Source organism: Carlito syrichta, unplaced genomic scaffold (assembly GCF_000164805.1).
Source record: "Carlito syrichta isolate Samal-C Ts95f unplaced genomic scaffold, Tarsius_syrichta-2.0.1 Scaffold303310, whole genome shotgun sequence".
NCBI classification, from domain to species: Eukaryota; Metazoa; Chordata; class Mammalia; order Primates; family Tarsiidae; genus Carlito; species Carlito syrichta.
This window is the reverse complement of record NW_007247406.1, coordinates 1,384-8,878: the sequence shown is the minus strand read 5'-3', so window position 1 is coordinate 8,878 and position 7,495 is coordinate 1,384. Positions and strand designations below refer to the sequence as shown.

General features: G+C 40.1%; 1 pseudogene; it reads right to left on the bottom strand.

Moving 5' to 3' along the window:
* Positions 1–1,221: 1,221 nt before the first annotated feature.
* LOC110595664 lies at positions 1,222–7,214 on the bottom strand (annotated as a pseudogene).
* Positions 7,215–7,495: the final 281 nt, after the last annotated feature.

Below are 7,495 nucleotides of genomic sequence, written 5' to 3'. Positions count from 1 at the left end.
AAAGAATTTCTTTTTCTTCCGAGAGGTCAGTCATTTTCTCTGAAGGCCTTCAATTGATTGAATGAAGCCCACCCACATTATGGAAGGTAATCTGCTATACTCCAAGACTACTTATTTAAATGTTGCCCTCATCTGAAAGATACCCTCACAGAAACATCTAGAATAAATACCTGGGTATTGAGGCCTACCTAAGTTGACACATAAAATTGACCATGCAGACAAGTTCATGAGCTTTTTGCTAAGGAATGTGACAACTGGATGGTAGGTGGAGGGGCACGTGGCATCAAAGGTTTTCTAAGGTAAGAGAAAACAACATTTTTTTATGCTAATAAGAATGAAAATGTGGAAAAGGAAACTTATGATTCAAAAGAGAGAGGAGAGATTTGCAAGAACAGTGCTTGAGCAGTGAGAGAACTAGAACGTATGTACAAATAGAAAGACTGTTCTTTGACAGGAGCCAGGAAAAGTCATCTGTATTCCAAGAAAATGGTTGAGTCTAAGACCCAGGTGCAAGGAGGTGAGTAGATGTGGTGAAAGATTTCAAAGTTATCTTCTGAATGCTTCTATTTTCTTAGAGAAATAGGAAAAAATGTTACCAGCCAAAGGTCAGGAGGACATAGAGGTATATTAGAGGCTTGAAGATCCAAGAACAGATAAAACACTTGTCAAGTAGAATATGAGACTGAATAGACTAGAGAAATTGAATAGAATTTTCAGGTAGCCCTCAGGAAGGACCCATTAGAAGTTTGTTGTCATGAACCTAAGATGTGATCAACCTGCATAGTTGTGTTTTTCTTTTTCTTTCTTTTTTTTTTAAAGAGAGGGCAGTTTTATTATCTTAGAGCAGCAGAGCTGAGGGAAGAGGCTGGAGAGCTACTTCCCCCATGCTCCAAGGATACACACTGTCTATCCTTTCCATGGATCATGGCTCTGAGGGTGACCCACAGAGGGACAAGGAGGCTCACACTGCCTCCAGGGGTTCTCAAGCTAGAGAGGGACATGAAAGTGACCACATACTTCTCAGACATGTCAGCAGCTGTAAACATATGGCTGAGGGGGACTCCTTTCTCTGGAGGTGTTCTTGGTCCATCCTTAATGGGGAGAACAGGTGTCCAACCCCTTTTCAGGTCTTAGAGAAGTCTTAGAGAGGGTCAGGGCAGCTGGACAACCTCTAGGACAGTGTGCTACTTCCCAGCGTAGGCAGGTAAGCCATGGGCTTCATCACAAACCACACAGACACACACACTGCACTTTGGAACCTTGGGCCAGCATGCTAGAAGTGATCTTAGTGGTGCTTGGCAATCTACTCAGTAATTGATGCAATGTTGCGACTCTCTCCTTCTTGAGCTTCACAAAGGCTTAGAAGACACCAAAGTGGAACTGGTTCAGGAAGATCAAGTTGTTCAGTTTCACCTCATGCTCAAAAAATCAGTCCTCCAGGGTCTTGTCTCCAGGGTTGCTGTCTGTACCCTCAAAGAGTAATTTGTAATCCAGATAGTAATGGATCACATTCTTGACTTGCTCGTGGTCATCAGCCTGAGCCAGTTGAACCAGACCCTCAGGGTAGAGTCACCCACAGTGTGGAAAGAGCTTGGCATGACACCAAATGGCTTCAAACTCCAGAATGAGGCACGTGGCATTGGCTGTGGACCCGCCCTGTAGGATACAGAACTGCAGCCATGTTCAGCTTAATCACTGCAGGAACAGATCAGGTTCAAAGCTTAAATTAATCAGACCATGGGGCTTCACTGCAGGACAATGATGGTAGAGAGAGGTGAAGAAGTTGAGAGTTCTTTCAAGAGAGCAACTATAATGATAAGCCATAAAAATTAAACTAGTTAAGAAGCGCAAGTGTGAGGGTAATGAAGGATAGCAAAAATCTGGTGGGATCAATGGATGGTAAGGTTGTGGAATTTTTGAAATCTGGATACTAGAGGGAGTGGGCTGAAAAGTGAGCGGTCATAATTGGAGAATAAAGTACTCAAGTGGAGATTATAGAGATCTTTGAGTTCTTGATAGTGGCAACGTCTATGGTGTGCATTGCCAAGGACAGGACCATTGGAAGAGAGGAGACAAACCAATTCCAAAGCTAAGTATTAAAGAGTTCTTCTATATAGATATCAAAACCACCATAATTTTGCTAAGAACACAGTTGGAGAGTTACAGTGAAAAAGGAAGTGAAATCTCTGAGGGATGGGAAAAGTGACTTGGGGATTGGTGGGTGACTATGGTAAAAAAAAGAAGGGGGGGTGGCTTAGACAGTCTGATGACATGGTGTACATCCTGGATAAGGTGGGTCCTCACTGCCTCTACCTCACTGTATGCCAGAGCAGAAATGAGGCCTTGAACTTTGATTAAAATGTGTTTTAAGGAAGAAAGAAAGAGTGTGATGTGGAAGTAACAAAACAAGGAGTAAAGTTCTCCCATTTCCAGGCCCACTAGGATGAGGCTATGGGAAAGAAAATGGTCACTACCTCAGTAGGGTATAGGGGGACTTAATGATCTCAGGGCTGGGCCAGGTTCCAGTTACAGCAAGCAAGTCACAATCACATTTAGAGAAGAGGTTACAGATATAAGGATGTTACAGATAACTGGCTGGGAGATCCAGAGGGCAGTAGAACGAAGTCAGAAGTTGGGACAGGGGCTGATGATGTGAAAGGAAAAATCAACTTGTGGCGATTAGAGTCTGGGATAAGGAATTCAGTGCTGCTTGAAGGGACTGGTAGGGGCAAGGATACAGGCAATAATGACAATAGTCTTGATGTTCTCTAGGCAGATGTTAATATTGTTAATATGTATTGTTAATACATAGTATGTACTTCTGTCAGTTTGCGTTATTTTTATTGGGGAGCAGGAGATGAGTCAGAGCAGGAAGGAGAGAGCTCTAGACCTATCTCCACACCTGCCTTTGGTGATTTGGGGTAAAAGAGGGGCCATCTTATCTATCCTGATCACGTTACAGTCCTCACTTCCTCTAGGCTCATTAACTTCAGGGGCTCCAAGAGGCACACTTGAATTACAGTAGAAATTTTTTTCTCCTCTATTTTGTCTCTTAACCCAACTTTGCTAGGACCCAGTGCCAAAGACTTCTCTGAACATACCAGATAATGGCCAACGCCCTTAACTTTACCAGAACAAAAGTGTCCCTCTCTCTGCCTCTCTGCAGAAGAACTATTTCCAAGACCAGCTCAGTTTCTGTGATACCTACATTTGTGCTGAGAAAAATGCTGGAGTTAGGATGGCCTGGAGGCCACAGCACTGATAGGGGTTGAAGGAAATGGGCTCCAATCCTAGCTTTGCCACTGGAGGAGGATGGGGGAAACCCCACATCTCCCTCAACTTGTCTCCTCAGTTACCAAAAGAAAGCATTAAGCTATGAGAATACAGCCACCACACAAATTCTGTAATGGTACCTGGGCTTAATGTGATGTACACACTACAATAACTTTCTGAAAGCATTATTGGAGAATAAAGGAAATTAGAGAAATAAAGGGTTTTTTTCAGTTCTGTGCTCTATCTACCTCAAAAGAAGAATGTCAAACACTTTGAGACCATCTCACATGGGCAGGTCAGGCCTGAGGGTTGAGTCCCAAATCTCCTAATAATCAAGATCATTAAGAATGGTCCTGATGTGAACACTAAACACCATGATACTAAACAACTCCTGGGTCAACTCAGAAATCAAAAAAGAGATTAAAAGATACCTGGAAACAAATGATAATGTAGAAATGTCTTACCAAAATCTCTGGAATGCCATGAAAGCAGTTCTAAGAGAGGAATTCATATTTCTATGGACACACATGAAGAAATAGAAAAATCAAGAGTTAACAGCCTAAAAACTATCTAAGGAAGCTGGAAAAGCAAGACCATCAAAAACCTAACTTAGGCAGAAGAAACCAGACCCAAAATAAAAGCTCAAATTAGGGACACAGAAGACAAAAATATAATACAAAAAATCAATGAAACCAAAAGTTGGTTTTTTGAAAGGATAAACAAGATTGATGGACTCCTAGCAAGACTGACCAAGAAAAAGAGAGAAACGGTACAGATAAATACAATCAGAAATGCAAAACAGAAAGTCACAACTGACCCCGAAAAAAATACCAAAGATTATTCTTGTTATGCACACCTGTATGGAAACAAACTAAAAACCTAAATGAAATGGAGGACTTTCTGATATCACACAATGTCCCCAAGTTGAAACAAGAAGAAATTGAAACCCTAAATAGACTAATAACAACCCAGGAAATCGACTATGTCATAAGAAAACTACCTACAAAAAAAAGCCTGGACCAGATGGCTTTCCAGCAGAATTCTACAAAACATACAAGGAGGAGCTAATACCAATTCTATTGAAAGTATTTCAGGCAATTGAGAAAGATGGAACTTTCCCTATATCATTTTATGAAGCTAATATCACATTGATACCCAAACCAGGTAAAGATCCAACAAAGAAAGAGAACTATAGGCCAATATCCTTGATGAACATAGATGCTAAAATTCTCAACAAGATTCTAGCAAACCAGATCCAACAACACATCTCAAAAATCATCCACCATGACCAAGCAGGCTTCATCCCCAGGATGCAGGGCTGGTTCAATATCCACAAGATCATAAATGTAATTGAATATATCAACAGATATAAAAACAAAAACCACATGGTTATATCATTAGATGTGGAAAAAGCTTTTGATAAAATCCAGCACCCCTTCTTGATAAAAACCCTCGAACATCTAGACATAGTTGGAACATACCTCAAAATAGTAAGAGCCATCTACGAGAAACCCATAACCAACATACTGCTAAACAGACAGAAATTGAACAATTTCCTCTGAAAACCAGAACAAGAGAAGGATCACTCTCACCCATCCTGTTCAACATAGTATTGGAAGTCCCAGCTAGAGCAATCAGACAAGAGAAGGAAATCAGTTATCCAAATAGGAAAAGAGAAAGTTAAGTTACCCCTCTTTGCAGACAATATGATTCTATACCTCAAAAACCCAAGAGAATCTGTCAAAAACATTCTTGAACTGATAAAGGACATTGGCAAAGTCTCAGGGATAAAATAAATGTGCAAAAGTCAGTTACATCCCTATAAACCAACAATAAACCAACAGAAACCCAAATAAAAAGCACAATCCCATTCACAATAATCACACACACACAAAAAAAACCTGAAATACCTTGGCATCTTCCTAACCAAAGAAGTCAAAGGCCTTTACAATGAAAACTACAAAACACTGCTCAAAGAAATAAAAAATGACACCAAAAAATGGAGAAATATTCTATGCTCATCGATTGGAAGAATCAACATTGTTAAGATGTCCATCCTACCCAAGGCAATCTACAGACTTAACGCAAAACCCATTAAATTACCAGCAGCATTCTTCTCAGACCTGAAAACAACAATACAGGATTTCATCTGGAAACATAAACAACCATGAATAGCCAAAACAATTCTCAGCAAAAAAAAAAAAAAAAAAGCAAGAGGCATCACACTCCTAGATTTTAAGCTTTATTATAAAGCTAAAATAATCAAAACAGCCTTGTACTGGTACAAGAACAGGCATACAGACCAATGGAACAGGATAGAGATTCCAGAAGTAAAGTCTCAATTTCTCAACAAACTCATTTTTGACAAAACCTCTACCATCAACCAGGGGGAGAGGAGAACCTGTTCAGTAAATGGTGCTGGGAAAACTGACGACATGCAGAAGATTAAAACAAGACCCTTACCTATCCCCATACACAAAAACCAACTCTAAATGGATCAAAGACCTAAACATAAAACCTCAAACTATAAGAAGCTTAGAAAATGCAGGAGACACCCTTATGGAAATTGGAACTGGCAACCAATTCCTGATCAAAATCCCAGCTGCCCATGCCATAAGAGGTAAGATAGACAAATGGGACCGCATCAAACTGACAAGCTTCTGCAAAGCAAAAGAAACCATTGAGAGATTGGGAAGACAGTCCACAGACTGGGAAAAAATATTTGCCAACTGTTTACCTGACAAAAGCCTCATATCTAAGATCTACAAGAAACTCAAAAATGCTGAAAAGAAAAAAACAAACAGTCCCATAACAAAGTGGGCAAAAGACATGAATAGACACTCCTCAAAAGAAGACATACAAGCAGACAACAGATACATGAAAAAGTGCACAACCTCACTAGTCATCAAAGAAATGCACACTAAAACCACACTGAGATACCTAACTCCAGTCAGGATGGCCATCACCAATAACTCAAAAAAAAAAACCAGATGCTGGAGAGGATGCGGTGAAAAGGGAACACTTCTACACTGTTGGTGGGAGTGTAAACTAGTATAGCTTCTGTGGAAAACAGTGTGGCAATTTCTAAAAGATATAAAAATCAACTTCCCATACAGCCCGCAATCCCCATACTGGGAATATACCCAGAGGAACTCAAATCACAGTATGAAAAAGATATCTGCCCATTCACGTTTATTGCAGCATTATTCACAACAGCAAAAACACGGAAAAAACCGTGCTGCCCATCGAAAGAGGACTGGATAAAAAAAAATGTGGTTATGTGGTACATATACGCAATGGAATATTACTCAGTCATAAAGAAGGAAAAATTATGAACTTAACAGCAACTTGGTACTGAGTGATCTATCACAAAAACAAAGAACTGAGTATCACATGTTCTCACTTGTAAGTAGACCTTGAACAACTACAGTAATACTATAAGAAAGGGATTGGCAGTAGTGGGAAACTGCCAGGGAGGGAGGTGGGATTGACAGTTGAGGGAAACTCCTAGGGGAGGGAGGGGCACACCTCATCAGCAAGGGTACCTGCATAATGAACATTTGTATGCCTAACCATGAATTAGACCCCCCGTATTCAAAATTAAAAAGTTAAAAAAGAAAAAAGAATGGTCTGGAGATTGGGAAAAACACTTGTGAACCTAGTAACTGAGAAAGAAAGTCATCAATGTCAATGACTACAGGGACCTAGAAGGAAGTATAAGTAAACAATGTAGGCCAGCTGGAACATGATAGGGCATAGTGGGGACTGTGGCAAACTAGCATGGGGACTAGTTTCCAACTCGTGGCTTCTTCCAAGCCATGAGTTAGCTCCAACTGATTGTTGTCTTCCAGAAATCCAGGTCTTGTGTTGCCAGAAATTCTATGTTTAAAAGCAGCCATAATCTTGATTTTATGTGAAATCTTCTCATTCTTAAAATTTACAACTAAATTGAAATATTCAAACCACTCCGTGGATGACAAAAACACACTTATGGGTAGATTTGACTTTTAGCTACGACTGCATGACCAGTGTTCTAAGGTTATATATGGGTGGTGATTCCAAACAGATGGTGGAGAAATTCAAGTTTAATCAGTATACCCCGAAGACTTAGAAGTCTTCTGATGTCTCCAGTCAGAGTTATTTATTGTATAATGCTTGGCACATAATCAGCTCTTGTTAAATATTTCTTGAATTAAAGAACATACTCAGAGTCAAAGAACTG